Source organism: Centruroides vittatus, unplaced genomic scaffold, assembly GCF_030686945.1.
Source record: "Centruroides vittatus isolate TY-2023 unplaced genomic scaffold, ASM3068694v2 contig_505, whole genome shotgun sequence".
Lineage (NCBI taxonomy): Eukaryota > Metazoa > Arthropoda > Arachnida > Scorpiones > Buthidae > Centruroides > Centruroides vittatus.
Window position 1 is genome coordinate 203,882 of NW_027122292.1, and position 18,020 is coordinate 221,901.

The window sequence follows — 18,020 nt, forward strand, 5'->3', positions numbered from 1 at the left end:
AACATCCAGAAATATGAGGAATACCCCTGAATTTTTGCATTCTTCGATTTCTCGACGTTTGAAGTTGTTTTGAGTAAAAAAATATTAAAATTTGAATCGAGTCATTTATATCGGTTCGTCTTACTTTTGTGAGGTCGAGGGAAGTAGGAGGAAGTCGTATCTCTCCTTTCTGGCAACAGGTCGTTGACCTTTCACTTGTCAAGATGGCTAAGTTTACGATTTCGGTCCGGAGCGTCGGGACTCTTCTTGTCAGGCGAGTGGATGGGAAGTGAGAATGGAATCGACGATAAGGCGAAAGCGGTATTCGAGTCAAAAAGGAAACCATTTAACCATTAAAACAAAATTTATTGGAATTGAACAAAGGACACAATTACAAAAGTTGACTAATTTCCCTAATTCGCGTAGGGTTCCAGAGAGAGCTTACAGGTTCGGTTCATACCTCATAATACGTTTCTTACCGATTTAGCACTTTGATATCCAAGAAGTGTATATCGGAATTCGGAAATGGCACAGTATTATAAAGTCATAACTAAGCGCGGTGACGCTGGAACTGTAGGTCCAGTACGGTGACGACCTGCGATGGCGTTGATCTGGCAGATAATAATAGACTCTCCGGAAGGGGGGAAAAAGTGGCTTTTATAGCTTTAAGCTGGGGAAATTGGTCACGTGATCGATGGTTGATGGCGATTCGGGTCATAGGTGTTCCCGGGACCAAAAATATATGACGAATTCGGACGTTAACTATAAACTTACGTTGCAAGATGATCTGTATACAGCGTCAGAACAATGAATAGTTGACAGTTATACGGCTAGGGACGCATATTTTCTCGGCTAGGCAATTGTTTTATCGATGTTGTTTATATTAGGGAAAAATTACAATTTTGAGTCTAATGGAATTCCAGATCTCACACTTTTTTTCCGTTATACCAGCCGGAAAAGTATGAATATTTGGATATCTTTGAGAGTACTAATTATACCTCAGGTCTAGCAGAACAAAAAAAAGTATCTTAATCCCTACGACAATTAATCTGGGATTCCAATAATTTGGAATGATATTCTTATTTAAAATTTAAGTAACTTGAGGACGAAGACACAGTTGTAGCCAGCATGTAGAAATTTTCGAAACTTCGTTGCAAAGAATGGAATTTAAATGAGAGATGTTTCTTTTTCTAAGTTGTTAGCTTTGTGATTTTGAGAGACGTTCCTTAAAAAATAAATGCCAACGAAAAGTACACAATTGTCCGTTGAAATTACGTAAGTATACTAATCAGTAAACAGCTATGGTTGTGATCGGAAAATCGGCATCGTTCTTCACCTCTAACCGAACTGGGTTTAACAGATAACAGAACCTTGAAACAGATAGGAGATAAGTCAAAAGCTGATGAAAAAACACCAATTTTAAGCTGTATGTACATATAGTTTCTTATAAAAATAAAGATGTTCATAAAGTTCGATACCAATGTGAGATGGTCGATCGTGAGACATAAATCGTTTATAAATTCGTTCTGACATTGGTCTTTTACATAATTATCTTCTAACGTAAAACAGAGATGTGACAACGGCTCTCTGAATGTCATCTGTAATAGTTACACAGTTGTCACATCTTTTAGCATTCTGGTACAGTCTATTCTTTATAAAATCCATAATGTTTATTTCTCCCAAGTTTTTACGCAAGTTCAATTTACGGTTATAATAGCAATGTAATGCACTTTCTACCAGTACTTTCATAATTTACAGAATTTTACCATACTTCTCACTATAGTATATACATTTGTTACGATTATAACAATAATAAAATGCTTCACAAAAGTATCGAACTTTTATGCAAATTTACTATATGAAGGTTAAAAATTACGAATAAAATGTTGTTATTTTTCATCTAGTAATAGCCTCTTTAATCCGAAAAATTGACGGTAGACTGCCTCACAACTTAACGGGTCCAAACTCCTTTATTGCTTTTTTACGAATGCTTTTCGGATCAGTATTATTTTTTCTGACGCCTCTTCAGTGCTATAAAACAAAATTTGTATAAGTAACGAAACTAACACGAGAAGAAAAAGCAAGAAACACTTTAAACAATTGTTTTTTCAATACCTTAAGTTCTTCATACACTCCTTTTACACCTATACAGTACTTTCGGTTCTGTTCACATTGCCTTAAAAATTACGGTTTTTTCATTGCAACAGTGCACTACAGCAATACTACACAAATAATTACAAAAGTATAACATCTAATAATGTCCTAGCCTATTTTTAATATAAATTTCAAAAGTTTTTAAAAACAATCGATTATACATACTCACAGTACGCTAATATCAGATTTTTCGAAATTCCCTCCCGCGGAAAGAGGTTGTTATTACTTTCCCCCTCGGAAGAAGTATTAACAATGGAAGTGTTATGAGAAAGTGACATGTAAGATTTACAGGTGCAGATGCGGTTTTTCTGCGTTTAGCGAGAAATCAAACATATTTTTAGCACCATCTAAAAATTTTCTAATTAGTCAGGAATACAAGTGGACAGATATGCCCAAAGGCATCTTGCCAAATATTTTCATAAAATCATTTATCTGAATGAAAATGCAAAGTTCAGAAATTAATGATTATTTTTATTTAGAGTAATTTACCGTTGGCATTCAGTAGTTTTTTTATCGGGAACCGCTTTAGACACGAAAATGAAACTACAGTAGAGCATCGATTATCCGACTTAATTGGGGACTGGGTTAGTCGGATTACTGAAAAGTCGGATAACCGAAAAGTATGAGAAAATACATTATTAGTATAGTGTATTAGGCCTGGTTTAAATACTACCCTCCCTTTCATGGTCGAGCCAGTGCTGTTAGCTATAACATGCAAAAATTTAACAAAAATAATATTAAAGTAGCCAAGACATAACCAAATATTGTAGCGCCACATCACTAGCGGACATTTAAATTTGCCGACTAGAACGCGGTCGGTTAGTCGATAAGTCGGTTAATCGGGGGTTGGATAAACGATGGTCTACTGTAATAATCAAGCTTTATAGAGCAGACAGAATGAAAATTTCTTGTCTCATTCAAATCTCAATTTTATAAATTATCTCAAAAGTCGCTGCTTTTCAGGATAAATCAAGCATTGACAAAAATCGTCTTCCTGTCTTTTCTATAACATTTGTATCAGTCCTATTTGCTTTTTTCCAACGATATTTGAGTGAAAAACTAATGAATTCTACCAGTGAAGCACCATGTATATAATTGTTTGTTTACTTTTCAAGACAAAGACAATTATTTGTTGTTTACTTGTCAAATCTTTATTTTTCATGAAAATATTCGTATTTATAATCATAAATAGTACATTTAGTTTAAATGTTATTAGCCTAACTACTTCGTTGCAATGTTAAAGATTCTATATAGATATTATACAGTACCTTCATTGTTATTAAAATGAGATCTTAAAAATTAATAATTTTTTGAACTTTCTACTTAGTTTTAGTTGCCATAGTCAATATTCTGTTTTTCCTACCAGTGGCCAAGTACTAAAACCACTGAAAACATGAATTTGTGCCTTACCAACGTAAAGTTTGCCCAGTTTTCTTCACTAAAACAGGTGCGAGACTCTAACAAAAAGTCTTTCTAAGAGGCATCTCTATCTGATTATCACCCGTATCGCGTTACTGTCAACAAATAAACAAACCTAATCATGAGATTTCCCGTCGTCAAATGTCGAAATGAACTTAAAATCATAACAAAAGCAACAGTATCTAACCATATGAATTTGCTCTTAAATTCAATGCAGTTTGTAAAGGCGACAAATTGCGATACACACTTTACCAAACATATAAGTGTATTTCAATCTATAGAGAAAACAAAATGTAAGTTTTTAAATGCGCTTCGATTACTGCAAAACAAAACAACAGGGTTTCGAACTTCTCGTGAGACGTCGAGATGTGGTGAAGACATTTTCCTTTCAATGCTCAATCAATCAATCAATCAATCTTTATTTGATATAACGGGTGTTATTACAAAGGGGTTAAGGAACATTATTATTTTAAGTTTGATACATGAACAAAGAAATTATATAAATTACACACAGTTAGCATGGCAAAACTATCACCGAATAATATTTGGTAACAAAAATCAGACGGCAGTGTAGCAACTCGAACATCTAAAAACATGTTGCAACAATCAAGGAGGTGTTTTCTCACATCAAACGCAGTTGATGCACAAAAACGAATATTCAGGGTCACCTAAAACATTAATTATTTTATCATTTAGGTTTATCGAAAGCCGATTTAATCTAAATTGTGTGGCAAATGACTTTATTTTATAACTCAAATTAGACAATAAATAACGCTCTGGACTCCACATTCCGATAAGAAAAATTTTACTGTTTCAACCTCTTTCACTCAAATAATGAACATCTTTTAGCCAATATAAGTCTCTTAGTCGTTGATCGCAGTCTGAAAATAACAAACTTTCACTTGAATACATATAACTAGAGGACAATCCAATATTATTTAGTAATATTTCTGCAATAGCAGGCCATGGCTTCAAAAAAGAATTAACATTTATCTTTGGAAGACTCGTATATATAAATTTTCGATAGTCATCTTCTGGTAGGTCAATGAGTTCTCACCAAAATCTAAACAATTTTATCGGCAATCTAATGGCAAGAGGAGGCTTTCCCAATTCCGTCCTCACAGCAGGTCCTGAAACACATCTATTAATATGGATCACCTGCTTAAAGTAGAATAACTGTATTGGTGCAAATTTGTCTACTCAAACCGCAAAAGCAGAAAACATACTTTGTCCAATCAAGGAACTAAATAATTTAAAATAATTATTTAATGAAGATGCTTTAGTTTTAATAAGTAATTTGATGAGATTGGAAATTTTTGATTTTGCAGCAAATAATCCTTTATTTAAATGATAGGAGAATGTGCCGTGTGGAGAAAAATAAATACCTCAATATTTAAAATTTGAAACAATTTCCAGTTTATGATTTTTACAACTGAAATTGTCTGTTTCTTATTTAAGTTTTTCATCCATACGAAAAACCATAAGCTTCATTTTTTCCGAATTAATTGTCAATCGATTATCTTCACAATATCTCCAAGTAAGATTAAGTCTTTCCCTAAGCGAAGAAGATGAATTAGCCAAGAGAAGGATATCATCGGCATAGAGAAAACAGTTAATTTCGACATGAGAAGACAATGCTATCATACAACTTTGACTTCTCAGAAGGTTAGGAAGATCGTTCAAAAACAAAACAAAAAGGATAGGACTCAGTGGTTCTGCTTGACGCAGCCCTCTATTGGACTCAACATAATCAGTACAAAATGAAAAATTTCTATAAGATATCTAGTATTAGAAAACAGACTTTTAAGTAAATTGACAAAAAACGCAAAAAGACCAATTCTCCTAAGCTTATACCACAACAAGTCATGATCGACTGTATCGAAAGCTCTCTTAAGATCAATAAAAGCAGTGCATAGTTTCCTTCGTATCCTCAAAAGTGATATTTGAATATTTTGTCTAGATTTGTCAAAAAACGCTGATTTTTTGCTCAAATATCTCTCGTTATAGAAAACATCGATAGGACTAGAATATAATAGACAGTTGTGACGGTCTCGCTCTTCAGAATAGCCCGGTAAGAAAAAGGAGGGAAGGGAAAGGAGGGGAGAAGAGGGGAGGGAAAGAAACGAAAGAAGGAAGGTAGGAAGGAAAAAAGAAAAGTGGTCGGGGGATCACATGGAGCTGATGGGATCATTTACATAAACACAAACAACATACATAATCAGTGCTGCTAAGCAGCTGACTAGCGATACAGCAAATAAGTATATGCAAAATATTCAGGAACGCATGACAATTTACAGTACCGTATTAATGGCTTAATACACTTGGAGTTAAGCCCTTACAAAACGTGTAATGAGAAGAACGGTATACAACAGATTTATCCCGACAATACACGAACCCTACCTTAATTGATGCCACAGAGACCGCTGAACAAAGTTAAGTGTTATCGATAATCTTATATAATACCATTTTCGTTTTTAATGGATGTAAAACAGTTTATTTGTATTGAAATTCTTGTTTTCTAATTTTATAAAGTTGTTTTTTATATACAGTTTTTTTCAATAGAAATAAATTATTTTTTGTTGTTTCCTAAAAACTTTACCGATTTAAGTTTATTATACGTAAATTACATTTATTTACCAAATGCAAATATTTTGAACTGCTTGAATTTTTGGGAGTAAATTTAAACAACGAATTTTAAAATTGAAAGATATATAAAAAAATTTTCTTTTATTTACAATGGTTACGTCACTTCTACAGAACGTAAAACACCACACGACCTTCACCCATCTGCCGCCAGGCGTCTTAGTTGTAAACAAAACAACTGTTACGTCATTTACCGTGGTGGATTGGCGTCTTTAACTGTCAGTTACATTTCCTTGAATTTTTCGATTAATTTTCAGCAATCAAATTGCTGTCTTAAATAAAAATTTTTAGTTAAAAAATTCTTAAACTCAATTATATAAAAATACATTTTCTATAAAATATTATATATATAAAACTCTAATAATTAAATATAACAAAAGTGAAAACTTATGTAAATATATAATTGTGTTTTATACATAATCTGCAAATTTTACTCAAAAATATTAAATAAAAAGCAAAATATCAGTATGCATGTACAGTACACCGAGTATATAAAGAAATTGCGTCAGCCACTGCAATGTACAGTCCCGTAAAATGGTGTTCTTTTATCTGAAAATAACGACTATTCCACAGTCATCAAGTTATTTGAATAACCTATTCTTTATCTAATTAAAACGAGGTAATATCAGCAAATGTCATCAACGTGTTAATTGCATGAATAAATAAACTAAATAAATATTTTATTTTTTATATATTTTATACCAAAAATTATATTCCAAAGTTTCCTTTATACTTCCATAAAAAATCAACTTGAATTTCTTAATAAGACATTTTGTTAACATAACTTTAATAAATACAACTCATAATACATACTTTTAAATATCACATGTTTCTAAAATAGTTTGGATCAATTTACAAAAAATAAATCAAACTGCTGATAGAAACTGCAGCTTAATTTATAATGTCTTTTCAATTTAATAAATCATTCAATATTTCTCAAGCTGCATGGCCATATCAACCTGATTCATAATGCCCTATTAATAAACCACTTGGCTTATAATATATATATTATGTTCAATACTCTTCCCGTAGTTGTATGTCAATCAATAATTCATATAATCGACAATTATATTATTGACTTTTATTTTAAAATTATAAATTAAAATCGAATCAACTATAGCGACAAAAATAGTTTCTACAAAATTGAATTATTTTCGATTCGTGAATGAAGAACATTTACACAATTAAAACATTACTGTACATCCTATCGATCTCTTTCTATTTTAGCACTGTTCGATAAATATTGATAGAGCAGTGAGTGCTCCTTCGTCCACAGTGATAATCGATACAAAACACAGTAGGAAATAGATAACTAGAACTCGTTGCATTACGCAATTTGTACGAAGAGATCAGGAGCAGAGTGAACGTACAGCAAGTCTTTTTGTATAATTTAAACATGAATTATTTCGATGGACAATACAGATGTGTGAGTGTCATATTGGATCCAGTTTTGAATTCAGCAAAAGTATTTGGACTCGATCTCGTAATTCCATGTCATTGTGTACGGCAGAAAAAACAGGACATAGAAATAAAAACGAATAAACTATTCAAAGTATATACTGATTTAATTGAAATATTATTATGGATAATTGTTATTGTTTACATTTATTGGATATTTAATATAAACTGTTATTGTTTACGCATTATTCATTATTTAAAAGAGTATGCTTGGGAAGGAGCAATCGTAAATACAATAATAATCACGTATGCAGCTGCACAGTTCAGTATTTTAAAAAGAAGAAAAGTATCCCTCCACTGTATTCAAAGTTGTTACAAAGAAGAATATAAAGTGATTCGTAGAACGGAAACTTATCAGCTATATTCACTTATTGTATTATTTGCTGTACTTTTAGTTGCTTCCATTTTCTGTGAGTTGGTTATGTATTCCGAAATAAAACGACAAAATGGATCAGATACAGAAGCACTAGTTTGCAGCGTCAGCATTGCAATCATATATACTTATTCGTTTGCGCAAATCTTGTCAGTTATCTTTACTCTATTTTCTATATACGTTATCATATTATATAGATTAATAAAACTTTCTGAAGAGCTAAGAGATATGAATACAGAAAGTAACAACTTGAGAAAAAAATTAGATATATTTATCGACAAACAGATAGAAATATGGAATTTGATAAGCGCGGGGAATGACAAATGGAAAATGCTAATACCTTTAATCTATTCACTTGCCATGAACGTAACCGGCGTATTGATATTTGCTACTATATTCGCAAATTTCGACTTGGAGTTAAAATTGACGATTATGATTTGTTCAATGGGATTCGTAACAGGTTGCCTTGTAATAGGCCGATTGTTGTCAAATTTTGTTTCAGTGGTAAGTATTATATTTCTTCAATAATTGAAAAAAAAATTTCTGAACATATGTTTCAATGTTGCTCTTTATTTACAAATGCAAAAATACAGTAAACTCCCGATTATCCGGGCTATCAGTAAGGAGCGATGGCACGGATAATTCGAACTATAATTATTCATTTCTAAAATACAACATATTGTACATTTCTAAGACAGACAATAATTTTAACATGTTTAATGCTCATTATTAAGGAAATTTGTGATTTTGGTTTGTTTGCAGAGATCTTTTAATAATTTTTTTTTAATATCAGTTCAAATTTTTCTAAGAGCTATTACGTTATTATACTTGAATCCCCATTGGTCGATGTATTCCAACAAAGTGTCAACAGAATTCGGGGCTGTGTTGTGACTAATGCGATTGATAATTTTTTTTTTTCTACTTTCTTCTGGTTGAATGAGATTGGAAATAATATTCGCGTTACTCATTATTTGAAAACCTCTATCATATGAATCATGTTCTAATCACTCTTGAAGATTTTGTCTACTAACATTTTCAAAGCCATGTAAATTTGCACTTAGCTCACTTATTTCAGATACTGTTTCACTTGTCTCGGGCTCGATAGAATTCAAAAAATCACCTTCTACATTTGGTAGAATTTTCCTCCACGATCGAACGAGTGTTATTGGGTGTATTTAGTTCTAAGATTGAGTTACACCATGTAGCGCATCCAGTATTGTCATTATTTTCAAAATTTAATCATATCATTACCTTCATTACATTTATTTAATTAAATTTATGCACGGATAATTCGCAAACCGTGTAATTCACACATGGATAATCGGGAGTTTACTGTATACGAATTATTTCTGCAATGATTTTTTTATTTAAAATTTATTATGATAATGGGATTGTATTTGTCGTGATATTCATTCTTATTTTGAATAAACTTAATATTATTGTGTCTTGTATTGTTATTGAGTTTGTTATTGTACTGTACTTCTTGTAATAATACTTAACGAATTTTAATCTTTAAATGTATGACGCATTATATAATACAAAATGTTGTAAAATAAGACAAATTTATGCAAATATTATTTGTATTACAGTTATATGATGATTTTGTGTCAATTTACAAACTTTCTCCGGCAGATCTACCTTTAGAATTTAAACTGAAGGTAAGTATTATCTGCGATTTTAAAATTCTTGTTTTTATTTAATACATTGTCTATTGTACAGTACAGTAAATATAGTCAAAAAAACCATTATGTCATAGAATAACTCAATTATTACTGATATACATGGCTACCCACTCGATTAGAGACATACATTCTTGCGGTAATATTGTAAACTATTGTTTTCGATGTGAATATGATACAGTGCCGAATCAAATTCTACTTTTACCTGCAGACTGAAATCTTTAACACCATTAGTTGTCAGTTAAAACATTTTTGAAAATGAAAACCTCTTATTTGTTTACACACAATTATAGATAATCTTTTAAATTGGTTTATTCAAAATATATTTTTACAGTACAAGGTTTTACGCAGTTCTTCTCCATTAAATCATGCTTCAAATTTCTCTTTTTAAAGCACAAAACGAAAAGAATTCTGTTAATGATGTTCCATAAATAGAAATGCCAGTTGATTTTTTATATTACAATGGTAAGTAATGACAAATCAAACTTAAATTGATGTCGAAAACAAATATCATACTTTTAGTGCTTTTTTATTTTTTAAATTATCGTAGAGTTAGGCCATCACTATTTTAATAGAAGTCCAAAATATAAACGTTCATCCAAACACTATTGTTACAATTGTTATAAATTTTATTATTAGGGAAGTATTTAAAATGTTAATTGCATGAAAAGTGTTTTGAGTGTTATATATTGTTCACCATTATTCTATGATTCTGATAGTGGCGAGTCAAACGATATCAACGTACTTGAAATTTTGTGTTCGCGTAATGTTTTATTTTCTCATTGAGCAATAATCCTAAAATTTTGTTTAACCAGTTATTGTTTGTAGAAAAATGTGCTAGATTAGCGAGATAGCAAAATTAGAAAGAAGGAATTAATATGAATCTGGCCTGAAATCTCTAAAATATAACATAAAATATGGGCTTGAAAGTTTTTCAGCACTGAAATAAAAAATGAGTTGACCACATATCGACGTTTTACGAGAAAACCTGTTCTTTTGTTTCGCAGCAATCGTACTGCATTTAAAAACTTATATTTCGTTTTTTCTATAGGTTAAAAGATTAGTGATGAGGGGTGTATCACAACTTATCGGCTTATAAACTGTTTGACTTTAAAAGTAAATTCATATAGTTAGATACAATTGTTTTACTTATGATTTTAGGGTCATTTCATCATCAGTTGGTTCATTTGTTTCATTTGTTTCATTTGTTTACAGTAACGCGCTACGAAGGTGATGATGAGATGGGGATGCCTCTTATAAAAAATTTGTGTTAGAATCTCGCACCTATTTAGGTGTTACGAGAGTGAAAGAAAGTGGGAAAACGTTACGTGGCCAGCCCGTTCGTAAGGCAGAAATCAATAATTTTAGTCGTTTTAGTACATGGTCACTGGTAGAATAAGTTCTTAAGATTTTACTTTAATAATAATAAAGATACAATATATATTATCTATATAAAATCTTCAATTTTTAAATGGAGTAGTTAGGCTAATAAAATTAAAACTAAATTTATATTGTATGATTATAAATACGAATACTTTCATTCAAAATAAACATTTGAATAGTAAACAACAAATAATTATGTTGTGGTTTTATATATAGACGGTGATATACTAGTGGCATTCATTAGTTTTTTATTCGAATATTGTTGAAGAAAAGAACATAAAACTGACACAAATGCTATAGAGAAAACAGGAGGACGATTTATGCCAATCCTGGTTTATGCTAAAAAGTAGCGGCTTTTGAAATGCTTTATAATACTTGGATTTTTTAGTGCTGTTAGAAAAAGCTTTAGAGACTTTCTATGTATATTACGCAAAAATTAAAATCTTCTTTAATGGATCACATTTCCTTGTACTTTGCAGTGGAAGAAAATGATTTTTCTTTTTATTCTAAAAATTTCTATTCTAAGAAAAATTTTAATCAGTTAACGACATATCGTATATTGATTTAAAATCGATAATTGATTTGTTTTGTGCCAATTAATGCTTTGCTCGCATGCCGGAATCACTTCCTTTTTCAAGTTGTTAGTAGAAATAAATATAATAAGTAGTGTATTTTTGGTTTTATGATATCCTTATCACAAAACATTGACTGATCTCATCACCATGTACATTTTTAGTCTTGATATTGACAGATTTGCTGCAACTTAATTTTGTATCAAACTTTTACTAGAATATTGACAGGATCTCTACCCATTTGAATACTTGTTACTTATTTTGCTAATCTTCAAACAACATACTGCGAATAGATTGCTATTGTTTTAGACATCGACTAGCGTAAAAAGTCTCAGCTTGTGAATCACATTGGAGAGAAGCACCTGAGGACATCAGCATACCATTTAAACTCATTTTCGTAAGGAGAGGAAACAATTGAATACACATATTGCAAAGAAACTTCATTAAAGATAATTCTTTACGCCTTTGATAAGGTAACAATTTAACGTATTCATTGAAAGTTTTATTTTTGTTTAACTGATACAATAAGATAGAAAACGAAAGCTGAGAAACTTTAAACCCAGCAAAGAAATTTTTAGCGAAAAAAAAAAATCAAAAATTTAGAAAAAACGGGCCAAACTCTGGAACAGTGTTAGGTTTAAGAAAATGTGATCTATTTTAAAAGTCGACATTTGTTTGCGTAGTATCAACATAATAGATCAAGAGTGTTCCTTATAATTTTAAAAAACTACATTTTATTCTTTAACTGAAAAACCTCTGGTTTTGAATGTACTCGAATGGCACGATAAATTTTTTATTTTCATTCAAAAATTTTTTTTAAAGCTTGATTATTAGTTTTGTTTTCCTGCCTACAGCGGTTTCTGAGAAAAAACTACTGAATGTCAGCGGTAAATCACCCTGTTCATAAAATAAACATTAATTTCTGAACTGTTGAATTCTGGTTTAGATGGATGATTTTATGAAAAGATTTGGTAAAATTCCTTTGGGCATCTCTATCGGTGGTTGCTTCTACGTAAAGCAGAACTTTTTTATCAAGGTACAAATTACCCTTACTTACTAATTTGTTTGGTAATTACACTGATAAATTTTTTAACATTTGCAGGTAGTCAGCGCTTTGTACTCTGGTTTTTCCACTGTACTTGATTTATACGGAGCGACGAAAAATGAAATAAAATGCGTACAACTTCACAGTAAAATGTTACGTCAAAGCCGGAATTCTACTGATTAAAATCAAAACCAATCGGTTATTTTCAGAAAACTGAAAAACTGTCATAAGAAAATGCTACAAGAAAAGGCACTTAAAACAATCTGCATTTCAACCTAACACTTGAGTAAATATATACAAGTACGCATTTCATCAAAGTATTACTACAGAAATTAATATGTAAAAAGTAATCCTTTTTGAACATATGTGCAAATATCAAGAATAAAAGAGAGAGCAAGATGATCTAACTGACTCTCGAGCTTACCTGTGTCATGTCGGTTCCGTTCCCTAAACATTGAGAATTTGGTCGTGTGTTCGCGACTCGCCCGGACAGGCTGGCAACATGGAGTTTTCTCGGTTTTTTTTACGTCTGTATCGCCTAAATAGTGGCCAGTTGTTCTTAAAAGACCTCCTGGACGGCATTATTTTCCTCGTAACGACCATCATAAACGCATACAACTACTATAACATAACAATTACGTCACACTTTACCATGGGGCGATATAGCCTAGAATCACATGCTGAATTTGCCGTTTCCCAAAATTGAAAATGTAATCACTAGTAGTGTGTTTCACTTTGTTGTCATAATCATCTTAACAGAGTTAATAGCATCGTAATTGAACTGCAAGTTGAAAAACATTTTAGACTTATAATTTCCACTATTGTCTGTTTCTTTCCATCTTTCTGTCGTTCCTTAATCTCGTTAACAGAGTTAGATAGATGGCAGAGGCCACCACACACGAAAATTTTAAGAGCAGCAGGGCAAGGTTAACCACATATGAACATCTGATAGAAACCAGAAGTCACGTTATTTCAATTCAAATATTTTCTAATGAAATCTGTAAGATAGATGACTGGCACAACTTTGACATTCCTGTCGCATTGAAAAAAAAGTACAGCGATGATTGTGTGTTGTACTATTGTTAAGATAGTTGTACTATTGTTTCATTATAATGAATATTTATATTATTAATTAGTATAAAATGGCAAAACTATAATTTTGAAAATAATGTTGAGTTATATAAATAAATTGTAAATACTAATGATGATCTATTTTCTAGATATAACGTGAACTTCACATGTTATATTACACATCGACCTTTAAGTTCCGGAAACAAACTAATATGCTTATACACCAAATTTTTTCTTTAATCTTCACTCTTTCCTTATATTTTAAATAAATTATACACCAATATATACACAAATACACATAAATATATAAAGACATATATACAAAATCTTTTGTTTTTTCTGCATTTTTGTGTTTCCGATGGTCTCAAAACGTCGAGATTTGAGTATAGAATTTGACAATAATACAATACTTTCCCTTGTTTTATATACATAATAGCCAGAAAAAAGTTTGTTAATATATTTTACTATAAATATTGCACAGTATTATTTATTGATTCGATCCCTGTTCATTATCTTAAATACTCACTGCAATTATATGATAAGTTGTGTTTACGTTATACCATTGTATTAATTATTGAGAATAAAATAAGTTTAACAATTTATATAATTGTGTGAGAATCAAATCCATGTTTAAAAATAAATTCGCTAATGATTTAGCTGCATCATTTTTTTAAATTCATCGCTTCATGAATAAACTGAATCCCATGAAAACTAAAACTCCCTGTTTTATTACGTTTTATAGCAGATTATTCTTTCTGTCTGTGCCTTTTGTTATCTGTTTTTTCACGAGTACTACTGTAGAAGTAGCAGTTAAATAATGGACATTTTCTTATAGAAAGTTTATCTAGAAGCCATCCCTTTTTCCAGATTGTTGATTAACTATATTGAAAAGCAATGCAATTCCTTTCTTACTAATTTAGACAGAAGAAACCTGTATACATCTTATAAAAGTTTACTTCGAAATAAATTTATATACTAATTATTAAGTATAATTTTTATATATGTGAGAATTGCAGTATAAATTTTAAGCACAATTCCTGCAACACGCTGATACATTTTAATATTTACTACGAATACACAAAGCTTAAAAGTACAATGTTCTTGTAATTCATGCAAATTTTACACAAAGTGGTTGTTTGCTTGGAATGAATAAAATGCCAGCCTTTTTTTCGACAAAACTTTGGTTTTCAATAGATGTTTATCAATCGCATATTTTGTATTTTATAACGTTAGAAAAGTGTTGTATGTTTTAGGGTTTTTGTAATGTTAAAAAATATGTTACCACTTCAATTTTAATAATATAACCAAGTAAACATAGTGTCATTTTTGTACTTTTAGGTAATACGGTGCTGCTTAAGGAATGATGTTGAACCGAGTGTAAATTATAAGTGATTGTATCAAACTACCTTTGAAAAATATTTTAAACAATTTATTAATGATTAATAATTAATTATTGATCATTTATATTTTCTGTAACATCACATCATTTGGTCAGGTGTTTGACTTTCTCTGTTTCCTTCTGATAAACTATATTCAATTTCTTTCATGGTCCTGTTAATTCTACTGTTATTTTCAGTATGTTTCCTTATCTGCTGTATCCATCTACTACATAAAAGTGACTTAGTTACTTGTCAGTGATTTATAAATCAAATATCTTTCCGGATATTCAGTACCTTATTTTAAAATGTCAAATATATTTCATTTACTACTAAACTATTTTTATCTTGTGTTTATCACATATAAGCACATTAGGTGCACATATGATTAATTTTTATGTTATATTATTATTACTTCGGCAAATCTATCACGTTCATCTTTCGTTTTAATAAATAATCTTTATGAATATCTCCTCATAGATTTCTGGTGCAAAACAAAATATTACTACCGATATGCTCGAAATATTTCGTAAAAATGTCGCAAACAATCCTGATGCATACAGGTCTGGAATTGATAAAATTCTCAAAGAAACTCATGCGTTGCTTGCATCGAGAAACCAAATTGCCACAAGCATAAGTAGATGGGGAAAGCAGAACTTTTTTATATCAAGAGATACACTCTTTACGAAATACCGTTACGTTAAAATTAATTTAGTGAAAGTTAATTATGCTGATCATATAATTAAAATGTAAGTATAAAATATATCTACTTGTTTTTTAACTTTTATTATATAATCCGCACTTTAATATTGAAGTATGTCTTCTACAGGGTGTTTTTTTATCTTAAGACAATGAAATAACTTACTTGGATCTCATTATTTTGAGAAAAAGGTATCTAGAAAAGTTGTAGGGTTTCGAAAGCCCAATTAATTGGTGACCTTGGATGTGACCTTGACCTTGACGTTCAAGGTCGTTTGAGGGTCAACTCTGTTTTTTCAATGAGAACACATATTTTTGACCCTGGCAGTGAAAAGAGCAAGAAATTTCACAACCAGATATACCTTTGAACTTATGGTCTAGGTCAATGGTCACGATTATTTTAAGGGTTAAATTATAAGCTTTTCCTAATGGGAAACCATACTTTTTATTACTGGAATGGGCAGAAAGATAAAAGTTACATTTTTTCATGACCTTATTACTTTGACCTTTAAGAGCATTTACTACTTTTAGCACTATCCAGGAGTAACAATGTGGTAGTAGTAGTTTTCTGCTTTCTTTGAGGTGCTTATTTTCAGTGAGTCCCTTTGCCTTTCACTATTGTGGTGCTTGTTTTTTGTGAGTCACCATACTTCTTGCCATTGCTTGAGATGTCTTTTTCGGAAAAATTTTATAACAAATGCACAAAATAATGCCCTTCCACTTTGATGCATTTGTTGAGCCGTGCTTAAAATTATCACGCTTGAGATGATCTTCAGAGGTCAAATTTGGGGTACTCAAGGTCATGACTGATTGTGAAATTTCTTGCTCTTTCCATGTAAATGTAACTTTTACCTCCCTGCCCATTCCAGTAATAAAAAGTATGATTTCCCATTAGAAAAAGCTTATCATTTAAACCTTAAAATAATCGTAACCTTTGACCTAAACCTTAAGGTCATAGGTATATCTGGTTTTGAAATTCCCCCTCTTTCCACTGCCAGGGTCAAAAATATGTGTTTCATTGAAAAAACAGACTTGACCCTCAAATGACCTTCAAGGTCAAGGTCAAGGTCACATCCAAGGTCACGAATTGATTGGGCTTCCAGAACCCTACAACTTTTCTAATTATTTTTTTCTCAAAATAATGAGATCCATGTAAGTTATTTTATTGTCTGAAGATAAAAAAAACACCTTGTATATTGATCTTACTAAAGTGTAGTATTTGATCATGGATTTGCACCTGATAGAAAAACAATTTTAACTACAAAGAGAGTTCCAAGGTTTCTTTGGGTCTCGATGCGAAAAGATGGATCAGCTACCCAAAAAAGTAAGCATCCTTCCTGGCAGCATTAATTTTGTCGCATGCAATTTCCATTATTTTTCGCATCCAGTTTTCATAATGAAATGAAAAACAATCGAAACATTTACAGATGACTATCTTCAATATAAATTCTGTATACCATAGTGATAATCTTCGTAGTATGTTCTGTAACAGTTTTGCAATCTATACTATGTTACTTCTTTGAGTGACTTGTTTCAGCACTTGTTTATTTTTTGTTAATTCACAAACAAATTAGAAGCACTAGTTGTACAATAAAAATTAAGTTAATTTTTCAACTTGCTATTACACTAAACAAAAATAGCTTTTGCGATAATGACTATATAAAATATTACAATCATAAGGCCAAATGCTGTTATTCCTTACTTAGAAGAAATTCCTTCAGGTGAGTGACAAATTGCAAAAATACACTTTTTTGCAAAAAAAAAAAAAAAAAACATATTTCTGCTTATGTGAAACGTTTTCGCTGATGCTATGAATGCTCCTGAATTAGAATGTGGCAACAATACTGGCCTAACACCACCTCTTCTTTTAAAAATTAGATTACTAAACGAAACTATCAATGTTATTAAACTACCAGCCAACCAATGCTGTATGTTATTGGGTAGAAAATGGCTATATTAATTGGACTACTAATGTAGCCGTTTACTAGCCCGATAACATACGCTCTTGATTTGCTTGTACTTTATAATGTATCGGGTTTCAATGTTGTTGTTTGTTTGTCTTTTATATTCTTTCTATTTCATAATTCCACACATTTATATCTCATTCAGACTGCTGCTGTACAACTTCTTTCTTTGAAATTCTCATTTTCTGTAACAAGTCACCTGATC